This window comes from Talpa europaea (genome assembly GCF_964194135.1).
Source record: "Talpa europaea genome assembly, chromosome: 15".
NCBI classification, from domain to species: domain Eukaryota; kingdom Metazoa; phylum Chordata; class Mammalia; order Eulipotyphla; family Talpidae; genus Talpa; species Talpa europaea.
Genome location: NC_140083.1, coordinates 26,685,489 through 26,706,814, shown reverse-complemented (window position 1 = coordinate 26,706,814; position 21,326 = coordinate 26,685,489). Strand labels below are relative to the sequence as shown.

Sequence of the window (21,326 nt, the reverse complement as noted above, 5' to 3'; positions counted from 1 at the left end):
AGAACAAAACAAAATAATGCTGTGTATATATGACCAGGTGCTTTTTATTGGTGGCAAGTGGAAACTGTGTGTTTTCAGAATGAAATGCTAAAGGACACTGGGGCTAAATAGGAAAGGCCCTCTATTACCAAATGACTTTGTTATTCCTCAAAGATATGTTTTATTTATAAGAGATGATGAAAATTTCCTGAAAATCAATTATACTCCATGTTTTCTTTTAGGTTTGCATTTTCAGCTTTTAGGTGATGCTTAATCTATGACTAAAAACTAGTTTCTGGGACTTGGCCACTTATTTTACTAATATTCAAGCTCAAGATACTGGTGCATTTAATTTATTTTTTTAAAAGATTTATTTATTTTTATACAAGAGCTGGGGTACAGGCCAGAGGCGTGGGAGGGTGAGAGGATTCACCAGAGACAGAGCAGGGAGTAGAACAGGCAGACGACAGAAATACACTGCTGAGGGGAGCAGCGGGCGCGACAGGAGAGGTCTGCCGCACCATGTGGGATTCTCGCTGGCCACCTGGGATCGAACCTGCTCTGTGGAGGCTGCGGACAGCTTCACAGTGTGGCGCTCAACCCGCTGCACCACCGGGGAGGCCCCAATACTGGTGCATTTTAATTGGTATGCAAAATCGGAAGCTTATATAGCTACATTATAAAAATATTATGTATGTCAACATACTTACTTTGATATATAACTGAACATCAGAATCAAAGAAAAAGGCTTTGGAGAAATCTAAAATAAGAAGAGGTAAATAACAGTTGTGCTATTCTGATTACCTATTGTCTTCTTTTAATTACATAAAACTATATGTGACACACACTCACGTACTTAGAAAGCTTTCTGTTAGCTCATCTTGGTTTTCTAATATTGAGTCTAGACTCTTAGATCCTTTAAAGGTTCGTACTGGTTCATTGGTTTCAGTTTAGCCTGACATCAAAGTACTTAGAAGGCCTATTTCTCTCACCTGCTGACAGTGTCTGCTTTCCAGGCTTTTCTTCTCTAAAGCACTAAAGGTAGAATGTTATGAAAGAGGGAGACATTGTGCTCCCCTTTGATTAACTGTTTCTGCTTCCCCGTGGCCTTTATTTTATTAAGTAGAGAAGACAGAAAGATTTAATGGGTAATGCCATTGAGATCAAACCAAAAAAAAGTGCCTTTGTACTTTACTAGCTTTATCTCCACTGTTTCATTTCTACCAGGAGTTTCTGGCTAGGTAAAACTTGATTAAAATAGTTAGCATTTCAAATTTCATTAGTGAACTAAACACAATTTTAGACTAAATCGGTTCAGTGACATGAAATATCTGAGGGTTTTACAAAAAGATTCAGAGGCGAACTTTTCAAACAGCCATCTTTCATGTAGATCCAGTCATTTGAATAACCCTTCATTAAGACTTTTTTAGAGAGTTCTGAGCCTGTTTCAAGATGCACCATTCATTCAACAAATATTTATTTTGTAGGCCAAACCCCTTTAGGAACAAGCAATACAAAGTAAATTGATCCATTCCCTATTTTTAAGGAACAACAACAACAAAAAACAACTATGTTATAATGATAAAGGTTGCAGTAGGGGTTAATGTTATTTTCTGTGCAAACATAATGGAAATTACCCAACTCAGCTAAGGGTTAATAGAACATAGACTTGAGTGAAAAGTCAACACCTAAAATCAACCCACCATAAGTGGAAAACCGTGGGGACAGGAAGGCTAGCACATATGAGGACAGGAAGACAACACATATGAGGAGACTGAAGAAGAGCAAACCTAGTGCCTCTAATATAAAGTAGCTTTAGTATAAAGTAGAGCACAAGTGGGTGGGGCCTAGGGCTCCAGTGTATCAGACACTGAGAGCTCTCAATGTCATCTTCAGAACTTTTCTTTATTTAGAGGGTGAAGGGAATAAAGGAGCAATAGCCAGTCCTTTCTGCAAGTGGTTCTGCAGGATCTAGCTCCTTCATATTCCTCAGCACCACCACACTATCCTAAATACCTGTCCCATCTGGCCTTCTGCAGTCAACTCTCCCAGCATGCTCCTCGCCCATTTCCAACCCTTGTATTTGCCTACCCTCTACTTGAAATGGTTTTTCTTGCAGGTATCTTGTGGTTCATGGTACTTGGATTTTTTTCTCAATGAGATTTTCCCTGTTGATATTTAATATAAATTTTCCTGTTCACATGGCTTCATATTTCTCTTTTCTATTTTAAGAATTTAGCTATTACACAGTATCATTCTTTGCATCTTATTTATCTCTTTTAGTGCTGTTTTCTCTTACGGAATGTATGTTTTAGGAGGGTAAGGATTTTTATTTTATTCACAGAACAGTGGCTGCCATATAGAAAATATTTGTTGAATTCATCATTCATCATTCAGGAAAGGATGGGTAAAATAACGTTTGAAATTTATAAATGACTCGGGATTTCCTTGTTGCAAGAACTTCTGATCTTTAAACTGCATTGCTAGTAGAACTAGATCTCCCCAAGTAGTTTAATGGTGCTAACTTATTTACATTTAGCTTGGTGGTTCAAGATGAGTATTTTCTCCTTGAACTTCCCTGACAGCGCCGAAGATGTGCATTCTGAGACATGTATGTGTTTATTGTGTTCTCTTATTAGCTCTTTTCAAGTAAATAGCTGTATCAAATCTCAATAATATAAAGGTGTGGGTGAGATCACATTGGTATGTGTATGTAGATACGATGGAATATTTATTATTTTTAGATATTCCTGCTTTGAATTTATTTTCTCTATCTTTGATTTCATTTTGACCTTACCTCTGTGTGATAAGTTTGCTTAGTTTGTATTCAAACAATTATGAATTTTTATGAATCTACTTGCACAATAAGTATGTGACTTCTAGAAGGCATTTGAAAAGTTTTCATAAATATACATATACAGAAAAAAACTGATGAAAGCTAACACGTGCTAAATTTTCATGATTGAATTCAAAAGGAAGTGTCCATTACCTCTACTAAAGGCAATTTTTTGAAAGAGAATTATGGCCATGATTATAATTAGTTTGATAGTTTAGAGGAGAAAATTACTCTGAAATCCAGGGCCCTGTCCTATGAGAAGTTCTCCCTCCAAATCTGTTCTTTAGTTCTTTATTTTAGGATGCTCTCTTAACTGTGAATTTTATTTTATCAGGAATATGTCACAGTAAGATCATCTGCTATTCCTGTGTCACCTCATCAATATTTCCTTTAGAAAAAAACTAAAACACAAAAGTCAGAAAAACATACATAAATTCAGTCCTGACAATGGGTGCTTCTTGAGGGACAAGGATAGAACAGTGCATATGATTGGTTTTCTTTCCTTACATCTCCTAAATAAACAATAAAAACATCCTCTATATTATAGTCAGCTCTGCTGAGAGGTCTGTCTCTAAGGAAAATACCTTGTCCATTCTGGGTAAATAGGTGAATGATGCTGGTATGAGTGGAAACTTACTGTGGTTCATGTTTTTCCCAGCATGCCACATTTTAAACTTTTCTTGAAAGGTAATACACATTCAGATTAGTACACAGAACATAAATATTAAGCTTGTTATATTTTCATAAACTGTCCGGGCCAGCCAGGCAGATCAACATGGTACCCGGGGGAGGAAGCAGGGGCTAGGTAGGACAGAGGTACACAAGGAGTGGAGACAAAGCCAGGATCATTGCTAGTCTCATTTATTCAAGAATGTGTACAGTGTTATATAGGTTCAGAAGAGGAGGTCTCTCGTTATCTCGAACAAGGAGAGACCACCAATACAAACGAGCCACAACGAGCAAGCAGGAGGCAGGGTTTAATCGTCACAATAGGAAACTTGAAACTTTATTCGGGCTAACATTCAGTATCTGCTTCAGGCAAGAACCTGGATGTTCAGGTCTGGGCCCCTACAATAAACAGAAAGAAGATAATATTCCCATCCTAGCAGAAACCCTTATTCCTTTATTATACCTCTCTGAATCATTTATCCTCTCCACCCCACTCTCCTGTGATTGTATCCAGATGTCTAAATACTACACATGATGAAGTTTACCTGCTTTTGAACTTTGTATAAATTGAATAATACAAGGTACTCTTTTGTGTCTGTTTTATTTTTCCACTCAACTTTTTGTTTATGAGATTCTTTTATTTTATTAGAAGCGGCTGTAGGTTTTTCATTTGAGTAATGACCAGTTCGGGGCAATTGCTGACAATGTTGCTATAAATATGTTTGTGCATGGATTTTGGTGACAATATGTATGCGTGTATTGTGGTGTGCTTTGGACAGAAATGGCTGATTTATGGTATATGTACATGCTCAGTTTGAGTAGATAGTGCCAAACAATTTTCCAGAGTGGTTGTACCAATTTATGCCCCCACTTGCTCTATGTGAGAATGCCTACTTGTCAACATTTGGTATTGCCAATAATACCAAGTCTTATTAATTTGGGCCTTTCTGGTGAATGCATAGCATTGTGGTTTTAACTTGCTCTTACCTAAGACGTAATGAAGTTGAACTCCTTGTGTTTATTAGCCTTTTCTTGTTTCCTTTTACCTATTGGTTTTTTTACATTGCATTTTTACCATGTTAGCAAGCTTTGGGGGAGACTTTCTCATGATTAAAGGGTTTAACTTACCATATCTGAACACCTTAAGAGAAAATGATGAAGGGTCTTTAATGCCAATGTTGATGAAATCTGAAGCTCAGAAGACATTCTCCCTGTTATAAAAATGAAAAGAAGTGTACTCTAGTAAGTCCTTATTAGTTTATTATTTGGCAGGAAAATTGGAACTGCCCTTTAGTAGAATATCTTAAAACACGAAGCATGAGCTTTGTGTTTATTTTAAAACTGTAAATGCTCTACTGAAGATGGTGCTGTGCTAGGCCTTTTATTTTCATTAACATTAATGTGCTCTAGTTATGTTGATTTTGAGTGGTCTAGTACAAACTTATTTTCACATGGGCCTCATTATTATTTATGGACTATTATATATAATGCAAAGTTATATATTGTGTTTTCACAGAAACACTTAGATTTCATTTGAAATTGAAGATGAGCCTACACCAACAACTGATTTAAATTTTTATCGAAATTATAACTCCAACTTTGGTTTGAATAACAACTTAATAAAATTTTAAGTTCGATTCCAAGAATACTTTATATAAGGAAAATAAGTATCAGACCAATTTAATCTAGTATAGAAAAAGATTTAATGATAATTTTCACAATCCCCAAAATAGCAGCAATATAATCAACACTTTTGAATTTTCTAAGACAGGTTTTCACAGACATGGTGTTGCTTCTAAAATCAAGATTACTGTTTCAAGTGTAAGTTCACTTCTTTTGATTTGAAAAATACACCGGTTCATTTTTTTTTGCTCTTATCAGTGTACCTATTCTGTGAGTGCACCTGCTTATTAGTGCACCACTGACTGGAGTAAAATCTTCTCGAGGATGGAATAATATTTATTCCACATTTGTCTCTTATTTTGTATTTCTGGTTATACCAGTGTTTCTAAAAAGTCTAATTCTTCCTATTACAGACCAGTGACCTGAAAATGATTTGCTTTTTCCCCATCTTTTGAGTTATTTTTATGTAGTGCTCAAAGGAAAGTTTTCTGTATAATCTTAAAGTAGAACTGTAGGAAAAGAGAATTATTTGTTACAAATGCTTTAGCTCTCTTCCAGTTATGTTACATTTAAAAAAAAAAAAACTACTTGGATAACTTTTTCATTAAAAAGTTGCCTAACTATTGATATATTTTCCCCAAAATTCAATTAAATATTAGCTTGAAGGCTAAGATGCTAAAACAAAGATGCCCAATAATATAGTAGGTAAAATTTTTTAAAAAGGCATTCCTCACTCAAAGGTGATGAGGTACACTCTGCCACGACCCGGAGTAAGTCCAGTTGCACTTTCACCCCCTAGTTCATTGATCTGATCTGCATTGTTGAAGTTGAGGCAAAAGCGTGCAGGTCCCCACTCTTGGGACAGCAAAAGAGGATCAGACTTTCTATGTTCTCAGGCCTGTACCCAGAAATCTTATACATGACCTCCCTGCCCATCTCGTTTGGCCACTGAGGGTTAAGTGTCCCCTAAATTGCCCCATACAGTCCTTCCCAGTATGTGTCACTTTAATATGTGTATTATTTCCAGTTAAGGTCAATTGCAGGCTAAGGAGAAACTTTACCATTCTCTTTAACTATTTAGAAGAATGAAAATTGGGAGTAAAATCCAGGTATAGGTTTCTCTTCAGAAATGGCCTTTCTGTCAGAGAAACTATAAAAGGAAGGGCAAATATGAAATTTCAAAGAACCTGTTTATTTCATCATGTGAACCCCCTCCTTGTCCCTTGAAATCCAGGCCCCTATTCCATTCCATAGCTCATGATAAAAAATCTTGTTTTGTCCCATTTACCCTAGAATTTATATCCAAGAGCTAATATGCTTCTTCATATGTGTGTGATTAAATTTGTTCTTTTCTCCTACTTATCTTTCTGATGTTGAATTTGATTGTTCAGCCAGCCCAAGAAGAACCTAGAATGGTTGCACTTAACCATCAGCATCAAGAAAGCCTGGAAAAGTGCAGTGTAGCTGGATGGATTCTGAAGGGCAATTATGAGTTTCTACCAAAAATATTCTTTTATTCCATAGGTAAAATAAATGTTGGATCTTATAGGTAAAAAATAGTGGCCTATTAGTGTCAAAAATAATGAATCTAGGGAAATAAATAATAACTGGACACAAAGTCTCAGAGATGACGTCTTGGGGCTAGAGAAGAAAGAGTCTTAACAATGCACGTCTTAGACATATGTTGAATCCTTATTGTGCGTCATTACTGTACTAGATAGTGGGGTGAGAAGGAGTAGGACACAGCTCCTGCATTCAAGGAGTTCATAGTTTGTCTGGTGAGAGAAACATAAAAGCAACTGTGTCATAATGTAACAATAAAGCTTTGTGCTTTTGTAGCACAGAGGAAGAAGGAGACAATCTGGCCCCTGGCAGTTCAGAGAAGGCTGTAACACATTAACTGGGTCATGAAAAAAAGAATACTATGTCTCCTGCACATAGGTGACCCCACCACCCCTTCCCCCAGGTGTCTCCAAAGGTCTACAGCAGATATATCCAAGGGTTGGATCTGACATGGTTTAAAGGTGTACACCCTCAGGACAAGCTGACTTCATTTGATGACCTAAGTTCTAAGGTCAACAGATGAATTCAATAGGAAATAAAATAGAAAGCTTGTTAAAGAATAAAGAGAAAAGATGGGCAGTTGTTAAGTTAAGAAGGGACAGAACAGAAAAAAATAATGTTCCCTAGATGTGTGGGGGATAGTAACAATGATTCTTTCATCTGTTGAAGAGCCCCTTCCTGCACCTGTTACATAAGAAGCAACTTTTGGATAGTTGAGCATATCAATAACTTTCAGTTCCTGATCTCCAGTAACTAATGTATGCAACTATGAAATCATTTGACTTGGCTTAGTTTTCATAGTAAATAGAAGATAAAGTTAATTAACATACATTGAAGACGTTGAGTAGTATCAGTATACAAATAAAGCTGGGAGGATGAACTCTTATTTTGAGTGAGAAACTATTTTTCATGTAAGATTTTGAAATCGGCCTCCCCGGTGGCACAGCGGTTAAGCGCTGGGTTGCGAAGCTGACCGCAGCTTCTGCAGAGCCAGTTCAATCCCTGGCCGCCACATGGCGCACAGACCTCTCCTGCTGCCCACTGCTCCCCTCAGCAGTGTACTTCGTCACTCTGCCTGTTCTACTCTCCTCGCTGGCTCTGGTGAATTCTCTCACCCTCCTGCGCCTCTGACTGTACCCAGTGCTTGTATAAATAAATAAATAAATTTGGAAAAAAAAAGATTTTGAAATCAATAAGTATGCATATATGGGAAATGATGCTATTAGTATTTTTAATTTATGGCAGCTTTATGCTCACATTTGTCCACTTTGTGGTAGTTAAGTACAATAAATTTTAATAAATCAATGGAAGGTTGCATTGAATAGAATTATTGTCCAGATCTTGGGGAAAATTGATTGTTCATTTTCTCATGCTATACTTGATTTAAGATAACTTTATTTCTATTACAAAGCTGAATGATGTGAACTCTCTCATATATAGTTTTTATAGGAAATTTGAAATGTTTTTATAAATTATTGGCATGTGTAAATAACCTGTTTATTTTATTTATTGGTTACTAGGGTATGCATTATGTTTGTGAATTTTTCTTTCTTAAAAAATGTATTATTCCTTTTGTTGAGTGATGTTAATGCTATTCAAATAGACTTAACTATTGTAATGATCTCATGTCTTGTACCATTCTGGGTTATTTAGCAACTTTTCTATGAGTCCTTCATAAATATTGATTGACTCTCAGAAAGTATTGATCCACAGAACTGTAAAGGTTAACAGAAACACAACCCAATGCTGGGAAGTGTGACTGGTGGACACAGTAGTTGTCATGTTTTATGTTCTGTCTGTAAAAGTGTCAGGGACATATGTTTAATTCGAGCTTTGATTAAATAGTACAGAATTGATCAAAATGATATAGGTTCCTATTAATATCTTTGAGTTCTTTTATGTTTGCCTTTATGGAAAAAAATTAAATTTCCCTTTAAATTGTGAGACCAACACTTTATATAAAGAGGGAAAAAACATTTTTAATATATGTTTGGTTTTGACTTTAATTATATTATCTTTAATATACAATGAAAACTGGGTTTAATCCTCTGTTTCTAGGTCAATACATGTATAAAGTCAAATCTTATTTACAGTCAGGGTAAAAACAAATCTACAAAACCATTCAAGCTGACAATATTGATTGATAGTGAGTGACATTATCCTGGAGCCTAATAACTGGTTGTAGGAGATAATGACTCTGAGTGCTGGGGTCCAGGGTCCTCTGAATTGGAAGCATGTCCCTGGGAGGCCCTGTTCTCTTGTTGCATGTCAGCATTGGGACTTCCCTGTGTGCTTTATTATACATTGCACCATGATATCATCTGGCCCTTACATATATGTACAATTATAAAAATAAACATAAATACAATGGAATTGTCTGAGTGCTCATATAATTCATAATATGCTATTATAAAAATTGTCATCAATGTGAGAATACAAAATCTCAAATATTGTTAGCAAAATGACAAAACCTGAGACTATCTCCATAGTTTCCCCACCCCAGAAACACTGCATGAAACAACTTATTAGTCAGGAGAAAAGGAATTTGACTGTAATTGACAGTATGAGTTAATGCTATTTTAAAAAAATAGACTCTATTAGCCATTTAATTTGGTGTTTATAGCAACCACACAGTAATTACTTTAAGAACAATAAATATGTTCCATATTTTTCGACAATCACATCCTTTATGTTCATGGAAAGAATATAACCATGTCTAGATGACTATTTCATTTGTATTGAATTGAATGTTCTTTATTAATAGGACCTATAGTAGATTTTGTACCTTTTAATACATAAATTTGGAAAAATGTGTATGGTACCAAATTAGATTTTTTTTTAAAGATTTATTTATTTTAATACAAGAACCAGGGTACAGGCCAGATGCATGAAAGGGTGAGAGGATTCACCAGAGACAGATCAGGGACCAGAACAGGCAGATTGACAAAATACACTGCTGAGGGGAGCAGCAGGTGAGACAGGAGAGGTCTGCTCACCATGTGGGTTGCTCCAAGGCTGACGGGGATCGAACCTGTACTGCAGAGGCTGCGGACACCTTCATAGTATGGCACTCAATCTCCTGCATCACCAGGGAGGCCCCCAAATTAGATATTTTTAAGAATATCTATTTGAAGATAATGTTAATAGCTAATTGTGAAATGTGACTTATCTAATTGTTGAATTTTCTGTTTCATTTTAGTTCAGGTGAGTTAAAAATATGCTAAAACTTGCTTCAGAATTTGAAATATTTTCTTTAGAATAGCTCCATAAAATACACAGAAAGTTAGCAATATTGAATTGAGCCATGTTTTAGAACTTGATTTAATTGAAGTTTTTGTACAGAATTTTAATGTATATTTCTATAAATATAGAATGGTACTTTTCTGGGTGGTGTTTGGGTTCCAACCTAGCACCAGATTGCTCAGCACATAGCACAGCTGATTATAGTACATGAGCAGTGAAAAATAATAAAGTCAATATTATTGCCGTACTCATAATTAAGGGAGGCAAATTAAATGAATATAAATTAAAAAATATTGGAAATATTGGTACAAGAGAAAAACAGATTCAATTACAGAAAAATGTAAAGATTTAAGACTTCAGTTCTGAGGCATCTTTCTGACCATTTTAAAGAGTTGTGAAGATTGCTCTACTGTGGAGGAGGCAAGTGGGGGTGGTCAGTGAGAGAGATTCCTAAGATGGAGTCAGCTGAGCAATGGAATGAACAGTGGAGCGAAAGGGGACATCATAGATGTATTTCTAGGGACAAAAGGAGGACATTGTGATGATCAGCTAGAAAAAAAGATGTATGAGGGAGCCCTGGAGTATGCCATTTCTGATAGATGGAAGGTGGGAAAAGAGTAAAGTAAAACATGTAAATTAAGTAAGTAATTTAGAGTAAGTAAAACATGTAAATTATGGTTTATAACTTTTAGCATGTCTACTTTTTAGGGACACATTGTAACATTGGCTTATGACATTTTTTAGGTTTTTGATGTACAGACATATCAATCAATATTTGTTTATCTTAAATCATGGTTACCACCAAAAGCTTACTACTGTATATCACAATATACAATTGACCCTTCTTACCTAATTTACTCCCCTCCTTTCTATTTTTTTAAAGATTTATTTATACAAGAACTAGGGTACAGGTCAGAGATGCAGGAGGGTGGGAGAATTCACCAGAGCGAGCGGGGAGCAGAACAGGCAGACGGACTAAAGACACAGCTGAGGGGAGCAGCGGGCGAGGCAGGAGAGGTCTGCCATGCCATGTGGGTTTCTCCCTGGTGGGCTGGGAATCAAACCCATGCTGCAGAGGCTGCGGACAGCTTCACAACGCAGCGCTCTACTCGCTGTACCACCGGGGAGCTCCCGCCTTTCTAATAACTTCTATTTTGTTATTATACCCTAAATTTTTATTTGGTTCTGTTGTAAGCCTTTGGTTTTCTCATATAATGCAACAAAACCAAATTTTACATAGTTTACATCTTGGGATACAATATCCATTTGAAGAGATCATACTTTTAAACAGTCTCTGTGGGTTTGTTGTAGAGCAACCCCGATACAAAACGGGGTGCCTGACTGTGGGTCCTCACCCGCGCGCTTAAAAGGACTTATCAATGCTCTACTGCAGGCACACGCGAAAGGTTAATAAAAGGTTTATTTACAAGGGAAGGGGAAATGAGGAAATGTACAGCTCAGGGAGAAAAGTGGGAAACCAAGTTTTAAATGAGTCCTACCCGATCCGCCGATCAGGAATCCCAAAATGGCACTCTGAGAGCTGGCCGCCAGCCAGGAGAGGTGAAGCCAGGAGGCAAGCGATAGCGACCCCCCAAGGCCCACGTTTTTGGTTTTTATATCCAACCTGGCTGCCCAACTCCACCCTCAGGTCCCAGCCACCCTCCCTTGGTGGTGATGGAATTTGTCTTTCCCAGAGTCTTGATGGCTTTAGTCTGGAGTGGGGGTGGGGTCCACAAAGTCTGTATGGGATTAGCTCAGGACATCATTTCCCCCTAACAGGTTCATTACTTAAGGGTCACTTCTGCTTCCATCTGTCTGTTATCCTGATCAGATTCTTCAGTTTAACAGCACAGTTCTCTGGCTCATATCCTCACTGGTATTGCACAGTGTTTTTTTTTTTTCTTTCACCTCCCTGGCAGAACTCCAGACCTGGATCAGTCCAAATTGGAACTATCTTCATTCTTGTACCCAGTGTTGAATCTTACTGGAGAAAAATCACGTAGCCACAATTAGGGGTTTAGTATAAATTCATCATCTCCAATATCTGTTGGAACGTCAATGCTGCATTTTAAGTTTTTTTTTTTTTTCTTTAGCATTTCTTTAATAAGTTTTGTTTTCCTTCCTGGAAAATTTTAAACTTAACCCCATTGTCCCTGACTTACCAGAAAACATTGCCTCTGTTGACTGGGAAATGCTCAGGCTGTAATATAATTAAGTAAGTTTACTCAAGATTAGAAATCTTGATCCAGGTTCTGACCAAGGGGAAGTCCCAAGGTATTGTCTACCAGGGGCAGGGCATGGGAGAATTTAAAGGATCAAGCAAGAAAATAGTCTAAGTACTAGATCATTTGTTTGAAACTTTTGGATTGCTTGACAGGCATCTAGAGAAAGCCAACTGGAGTGTCGGGACATTTTTCTTTCTTTTTTTTTTAATAATTAGCATATTGTTATCTTTCCTAATCATGGGTAAGGAAAATGCAGGAAGTTGCTGGTTTTTAGTAGTCATAGGTGTAGAGATCCAGGAATGGGTACTCTTTTGTAATCACCACTAGGGAATGAGTCATACTGCTTACTTTTCCCCTAGGAGTCTCCACATTGTAGCAACAGACAAAATGGAGCCCATTTGATTCAAATACTCCCCACAGTTAAATCCAGGAACCAACATGGCAGCAACAGACAAAATGGAGCCCATTTGATTCAAATAGTGCCCACAGTTAAATCCAGGAACCAAGAAAAAACTTTCTAATGCCAGCCCTGCAAATTTGCCTGTATCCATATCTGTTATTTTATCTTTCTCTAACTTTACATTGGAGGCTAAGCCTTCTTTGATACCTTGAATGATTTCCTTAAATTCTTCCTTAAGGGTTATTGCTCTGTCTGGTATTCTCACTGTGTGACTACTGGCTCTTTCTCTTAAAACAATCTTCAACTTTTCTAATACTGGCTTGTTTTCTCCTTTCTTTATAGGCCAACTTTGAAATAAGTAATGTCTGCATTTCCCCACCTCCTTGTCATGAATGTCTCTAGTATCCTCTAATATATGCCACTCCACTGAAATTGCCTTAGCCAAGATATTAGTATACTGTTGCTGTAAATTCTAATGAACATTCAACATTTTACTTTATCTCTTTGTCATATCTAACATTCTTTTTAAAAAAGATTTATTTATACATACAAGAACTGGGGTACAGGCCAGAAGTGTTGGGGGGGGTGAGAGGATTCACCAGAGACAGAGTGGGGAACAGAACAGGCAGGCTGATGAAATACACTGCTGAGGGGAGCAGCGAGTGAGACAGGAGAGGTTGCTGCACCATGTGGGCTGCTCCCTGGTCAGCCAGGGATCAAACTCATGCTGCAGAGGCTGCGGATAGCTTCACAGTGCTGTGCTTAACCCCTTGTACCACCAGGGAGGCCCCCATATTTAGCATTCTTGACCACTTTCTGACAATCTTCATTCACATCCAGCACACCATCCTGCCCTGTTTCCTTGCTGGCTATTTTAACTCTCCTTCTCTTACTGTAACTCACCTTTGTAAGTGCTCCTTTCTCCATCCATCTCTTCACCATCTACCTCATCTTGGCCACCTTGTCTTTTCACTTTACACATCCTCCATGGATAACTACACCTGCTTCATTGGCTTCTGTGGCCACCTGTATGGTGTTACCCCCCCCCCCCCAGTGACAACACTAGCTATTCCTAATTCTGCATCAATACTCCCATCTTTCTCCAGACATTCAGATCATATATAGAATTACTAAATTAAAACCTACGCTTGGTTTCCCCGCTAAGTTTAAATATATTGACATCCATGTTTACTACTGAGTTTTCCAAATTTGAAAATGGTATCACTTTCTAACCAGTGGCTAAAACCAAAACCCTGGACCCACTCTTAAACTTTCCTTCTGACAACTTCCCCATAAAAACTACGCTATTTAATACTGAACCAAAGCGAAAGTCAGAAACTATTTTTGCAGAGTTCAAGCCTGCCAAATAGAAGGGTCAAAGCATGTTCTTCTCCCCCTTCCTGTCTATCTCTCCTTTCTCCATTTTCTTTTTGTAAAATTTTTTCACTTTAAAAAAAAAAAAGATTTATTTATTTATAGAAGACCTGGGGTATAGGCCAGAGGTGCAGGGGCTGAGAGGATTCACCAGAGGCAGACTAGGGAGCAGAACAGGTGAATCTACTGAAATACACTGCTGAGGGGAGCCACAGGCAAGACAGGAGAGGTCTGCTGTGCCATGTGGGATCCCCTGGCCCGGGATCAAACTCAAGCCACAGTAGCTGGCGTTAGCTTGATAGCGCTGAGACTTAACCCCTACACCACCAGAGAGCTCCCCCCTGCCCTTTCTCCATTTTTATAAACTTCTGCCATCATGTTTCTGCAGGGTCAGTACAGCCTGAGCAGCAGATACTGATCAAAGCAAGTTAGAACAGATTGTGGAGCACCCCTGTTCTAAGGCACTTGCGCTAACCCCATAGAAGGAACAGGGAATAACCTTGTAATATCAGACCCTCCAAATCCACTCAAGAACAGATGCTAACCATACTTCCCTCCTCCCACAAACATGTGAACCATGAATGAGCCCTATTCCTGTACAAGGGGAATTCAGTGTCTCCCCTTTTCTGGCCAGTCCTCACCTCTCATGACCTCCCATCCATCCTTTAAAAACAAACTACACACTGGCAGGGAGGTGGACTTGAGCTGGTTTGCCTTGACTAGTCCTGCAAAATAAATGTTTTTTCCTTGCTCATATCAGACAACAAGGCACACTACAGGTCTGGTTACAATCATTTCGTTTATTTATTTATTTATTTTTAAATATACTCTATCATTTCTTTTTTTTTTTAAGATTTATTTGTTTATTTATTCAAGCACTGGGTACAGTCAGAAGTGCGGGAGGGTGAGAGAATTCACTAGAGTCAGAGCGGCGAGCAGAGCAGGTAGACTGTGGAAATACACTGCTGAAGGGAGCAGCGGGTGGCAGGAGAGGTCTGCGCACCATGTGGGACCCTCCCCAGTGGCCGGGGATTGAACCGGCGCTGCGGAGGCTGCGGGCAACTTCTCAACCCAGGGCTCAACTGCTGCGCCACAGGGAAGCCCCATTTCATTTATTTTTATCATGGTCACATCGCTAGTTCACCCAGCGATCTCTGCAGTGAATAAACATGAAAACACTTCTAAAGGGAACTTAACATTCTATATTATCTCATTGTTCTTAGGAGTGTGGCAGAGATAAATTCTTACCTTTTACCCCAGCAAGGGAAGAACAAACGATACTTTAGGAATGGTGAGGTCAGGAGAAGCTTTACTATGCAAGCATGAGGTCCCAGACCTGGGTCACCTGTAAGGTCTCAACACCCATCTAGAGACAAAGAGTTTCTTTTATACATAACCATCTTACATTGATAACATCAGTCAGTAGCACAAAAATTATTGACAAGAGGGGGAAAGATGCAGCTGTCAGGAGGATGGCCTTGGAGATCAGTCATCCTGGGCGGCTGTCCGACCCTATTAAAATGTAATCTCCTTGAGATATGCTTATTAAGGAAGCAAACTTGTTATTTACACTTTGCATTATTTACTGCACCAGGACTATGACTCTTTAGCGGGAAACAGGAAAGATTTTGTTTGTTTAGCAGTTCCCTTTCAGGAGAAGTCCAAACTCAATAAGGCTATCTGTGATGTGTGCTTTTTACATCTATCCAGGCCATCTTACAACCCTCTTCATCAGGCATATTTTCTTTTATCTATTCTGAACTGCCTGTACTTGCTCAGGCAAATGGCAAATTTGGAATCCAATAGTCAGTGGGAGTTGGAGAAGTGGGACCGATCAGGGGTGGGGTGGTGGCTAGTTTCCACTATGTAGAAATACTAGTTATTCACCCTCTTCATGGGCTCGTGTTCATATTCACGGGTGAGCGCTTAGCATGTTGGGAGATTTGGAGGGTTTGACATCTTGAGGAACTTTGGCAGAAACTATCAAGTAAGTAAAAGCAGGAGGAAGTCATTATTACTGGACCATTAACTCCTTGAATGGAGAGATGTTAAAATGGTAAAGAGCAAAGACAATCCATAAATTATTCTTTGTCAGTCTGCCTGCTTTCCTTTGTAGTATATGCACTGTAGTCATGTCATATGGTAATTGGTAGGTATCAATTACATTTTCCATTCATTTAGACCTTGAACTTCTCCTTGATGTAGGAATATTTTCTCTGTCAACAATGGCCTTATTATTTAATCGAAGTACTATTTTAAAATTAATAAGGTGTCCTTTTCAAAAATGTATAAATTCCGTTGATCTCCTTATAAATCACAACATATTAATATTAAAGAAATGCAAGAGCACGTTCCTTATCAAAGCACATATGCATAAAAATGTGGCATTCAACTGATTTTCTACCAACTGGAGACTAAAAATTACATTAGTCTTGAAAGCACACGGATTATTGAAATTATGCTTATTTGAGTCTAAACTTAATGGATTAAATAATTTTTCATTTCACTTTGCTTGTGAATACATCATCTTAAAATGACCAAATATTGATTGAAGCCTACTTGTGAAGAAAATGGAAATGAGGAAAATGATTATTCTGAGTAATGACATTAGCTTCTTCATTTGGAAAAAATTATTTGAGAAGAAATGTGTTAGTAAATGTTTTCTAGCCCACTGTCATATAACTTTTGAACATAAGATTTTGTAATTTGTCTTATAATAGAATTTCATCTTTAAATATGAAATATGTATTCCTTTGTGTTTTAGAGAGTAATAATCAATTTTTCTTGAATATAAATGATATGTTTTATCTTTTGAAAAAAGACCTCTCTTCTTTTGATAATATTTGTCTACTTTCTTGCTATAAAAAGACCTATCTCACAATTAAATTAACTTTGTAAAGTTTATGTAAATGAAAATTATCATAATGTCATATCCAATAAATTGTCACTCTCTTAAACAGTTTTAGAAGTTTCTTATGTTACATAAAATACTTATATTCATGAAAGATTCCTTTTCCAAGGGAATGGTGTTAGTATCTTTTCAAATCTTTTTAAAAAAGATTTATTTATTTATGCATACAAGAGTTGGGGTACAGGCCAGAGATGGGGGGGTGAGAGGATTCACCAGAGACAGAGTAGGGAACAGAACAGGCAGACTGACTGAAATACACTGCTGAGGGGAGCAGCGGGCTCATCAGGAGAGGTCTGCTGCACCATGTGGGTTGCTCCCTGGCTGGCCGGGGGATGGAACTCGTGCTGCAGAGGACTCGGATTGCTTCATAGTGCGGTGCTTAACCTCTTGCGCCACCAGGAAGGTCCATCTTTTGAAATCTTAAACAGTTCTAGTATAGCTGATCTTTTCACAGATACATTTTTTACCCAAATGCATAGTTGGCACATGGCCAAAAGAATAAACTATTCATTGGTGACAATTTTTTATGTTTTTTGGAAGTTCTCTGTGTATACAAAAGTAAAAAATAAAAAAAGAAAGAAGTGTGTGTAGGTGTGTGTGCTTGAATACTTGATTAACTTAAAATGTTTAAAAGTGCAATGAAGATATTTTTGGTATTCATGTCTTTCCATGGGGAAGTCTATATATTTTTAGGGATTGGTCATTTATCCTAAGCTTTAATAAACTATTTCCTTAGATATTATAATTGGTTTTTAAAATTACTTATATTTCCTGATGTTGATTAGACCAGATAGTATAGCATAATATCATTGCAGCTTGTAAATATTTTTCTTTTATTTTCTTTTCCATAGTTTTCTTTGGCATGGCCCTGAGGTTATCCATGATTTTTTTAAACTATGACTTTAACATCAACATTATCTTTGTCATACAAATATTTTCTTTATCTGGACACACTCATTTTGAAGCAAGTGCTAATATACAACAATCTTTGGTCAGTTTTGAGTGTTTCTATTTGTGTTATGGGTATTTGGTTATGAAACTATTCTAATTCACAGACTACTTTTGCATAAAGATTTTCTAGAATAAATACATGAAAATTTTATTAAATTATTTTTCATGGTTTCTACTAATATATTTTCATTTTATAATTCTAAGTTGTAAAGTGTTTACTTGTATATCAAGTGAATATGTGTTTTAGACATAAACCAAGTATATGGGCATGCTATTTTATATTACATAAATGTCAGTTTTTGCATTTCCTAATATTATGACTACTAATTGTACATGCTATTTTTTCATGGATTCTGAATTTTTTTAAAGATTTATTTATTTACGCATACAAGAACTGGGGTACAGGCCAGAGATGTGGGGGTGAGAGGATTCACCAGAGACAGAGTGGGGAACAGAACAGGCAGATGCACTGAAATACACTGCTGAGGGGAGCAGCAGGCAAGTTAGGAGAGGTCTGCTGCGTCATATGGGTTGTTCTCTGGCTGGCCGGGGATTGAACTCGTGCTGCAGAGGCTGTGGATTGCTTCACAGTGCGGTGTTTAACATCTTGCACCACCAGGGAGGCCCTGAATTTTTTTTTAAGGGCCACATCTTCCCATTTTTGCATCTGCACACTTGACCTCAGTGTAGTAGGCATAGTAAATAGTGTATCAAGTGAGTCAGTGACAGGATACTTGCATATTAAAATGGATTTAAATTGTATGATTAATTCATACAATCTCCAGTGGAAAGGAGTAAACAATGCTATGTCTAAGTGATCTATACATTCTTTTTTTTTCTTCAGGCTTTCTTCAAAGCTGTTACCCTCAGGCTATCAGAGTAGCATGGCTTGACCATGAGTCTGTGGGATAAGCATTGCCTTTGATATCACACTGAGAACTAGTTTTAGGGGTGTTTGCCTAACATAAAGCTATTAAAGTTCTGGTAAATTAAAACATAAATTTAAGATGGTGTAAGGATCAATATGGATTGGATGCATGGCTCATGATTTAATATTTTCTTCAGTTAAAAAATTAGTATTTAAGATATCTGTTAAAATAGTTTTTCCTTAGATAATTATAAATTGGAAATTATAAATTTGCATTCAGACATCTATGGTTGTATAAGAATATAACACCAAATAAAAATGAGACCTTTATTCCTTCTTTTGATAATTTTCATCAGAAAATCAATAAAAGCAAGGTGAACCCTGAAATAGCAATAATCAAATTGCCCTTTGTGTTGACTTTTTATAGCACTTTACTTTAGTGATTATAAACTCTTAGGTGACTAGGATTTCTAGAATTTTCCTTTGATTGTCTGATGTTTCCTACACTTATCTTCAAAGTGATTTTGTGTCTGAGATAAGATGTAAGTATATTGCTCTGGAGCTTGCATATTAACCAACTCTAGATTTGATATTAATAATAAATAATTACAAAGGTGACATTCTCACATGTTTTCATAAAAATCAATGCCCATTTATTTTTCTTGCTATAAGGTAGTATTTTGTTCTTCATAATCCTACTTAGTAGAAGTCTAACCAGTAACAGCATATTTTTCCATATATATTTATATCCCATTTAATTTACAAGTTACAATGACAGATTTTACTGGAGTTAGGCTTAGCCCTGGGTACTGGTGTAAAATATATTTTTTTTGATTCCATAAAACTTTTGTTTGTATAATTCTCTAATTCTCTGGTGTGTAACGTCCCATCAAAGTATTGAGGAGCATTTGTAAGGAGCAAGGTTAACAAGGCCAAATGGACGCCATCTAGTGGTCACACAAACCTACTGCAGCCTAATTTGAGTAAAGGTAGTCTTCAAAAACAACTCCTAGAAGTCTAAGGAGCCAAGCATATAATATAAGTGGGGAATATGGGTAGGAGAAAAATCAGTTATCCATACATATTATAAGTATGTGGTTATGGATCTGTGGTGTAAGAATGTAAGGTAAAATAAGTATAATGTAGAAGAATCTATTTCAAATTCAGGATAGACGGAAATGGTGTGTTCCGTGGCAAACCCAGTTCTCATCATCAATTCATTTGACTGCGGTTTTTCAGAAGCACAGGCCAGTGTTGGTGACTTCCAAATTTTCAAAAGAACCTGGAAATCTGAATTTGTATATGAAATCTCATAATTTTAATAATATACTGGCTTCTTTTTAAAAGCTGTGCTGTGATCCCAACATAAATATCTCTTGGGTTCATATTTGGCCATTTTGAGATTTTTTTTTCAATAAAGGTCTTGAATCTACTGATTTTGTTTCTTTCATGGGACAGAAAAGTTTGGAGCTTCTTTCTGCAACATTATAACTTGGGGCTGAAATATAAAGTTACTGTATCATTGCTAGGTTGGGTTTTGGTTGAAGATTATTTTTATTTAAAAATAACAGACATTATGAACATATTGAGGTTCCAGACAGTCTCTTGTCATTGGTCTCTCTCAGGGCTGTGCATGAAATAGGCTTCCCGGGAATGTTGTAGGGCTCTCATTCTGAGATGTTAGGATGGAACTTTCCCATGTTTACTCTGGTTCTTGAGCTCCATATATTTTCTGATTTGTATTACTTTGGTGCATCTTTCTTGTAAGTTTGTGCTGGGCAGCATTGAGTACTTAAAAAATAACACTAAATTATAGCTTGCAATATAGGGGAGAATGAGATGGCTGTTATTTTCTGTCTTCCACCGCAGCCCTTACATTGACCATATCGCCCCCCTCTCTCTACAGAGAAAGTAAAATACAGAGAAAAAGGAAGAATGATCAGTATTCAGAATCCTTTGAACTTGTGTACAAAGTAGAAGAGACAGTATGAAATGAAAGGAACCACAAATAGCCATGTGGCCTAATTCTTTCTCCAGGCCTCCTCTGTTCATTATCTTGAACAGTCACATTTACAGGCAATAAGGCAACCTCTGGTCCTTCCAGCTGCCCATCAGACACTTCTGCTCCTTTTACTCTCTAATCTGGTCCAAGACCACGCTCACTCTTCTTTCTCTTCCAGCTCCCCCTGTCTCTTTACTGTTCCTTGATCACATTGCACACTGTGTTTATTTGGTTTAAAAAAATCTGATTGGTGTCAATATAGAGGGAAATCACTTTGTATAGGTAATTGGCATAAAAAAGCTAAAAAGTAAATACAATTGAATTAAGACAGTAAAAAGAGTAAAAATATGAGCTCAAAAGGCCTGTGATGTTATGCTGGCCTCACTCAGACCTTGGACTAGCTATTATCCTTTACCTTATCTTCAATAATAATAATAGTAATGATAGCAATAATAGCAATAATAATAGCATTTCTTAATTACCCTATAGTGCATAATGACATGTTTTCTCTTAGTTCATGTTTCTTTCAACAGTTAACCCAATGAATACCTAAATATGCAATTATTTCATTTATCTATTCACTTGGCAGATCCCCCATTTAGAATAAAACCTCCACAGGAGTGTGTCTGTGGCATTATTCTTCAGTGTTGTTTTCCCTACTCTAAAAATGTCTGGCATGAAA

At 37.1% G+C, this 21,326-nt stretch overlaps 1 protein-coding gene across 1 annotated transcript in view; it reads left to right on the top strand.

The window, feature by feature from the left end:
• The window catches only part of ACSS3 (acyl-CoA synthetase short chain family member 3), a gene marked incomplete at both ends in the record, with an annotated part of 130,503 nt that overhangs the window by 29,661 nt on the left and 79,516 nt on the right, over positions 1–21,326 (top strand). The window lies entirely within an intron of this gene.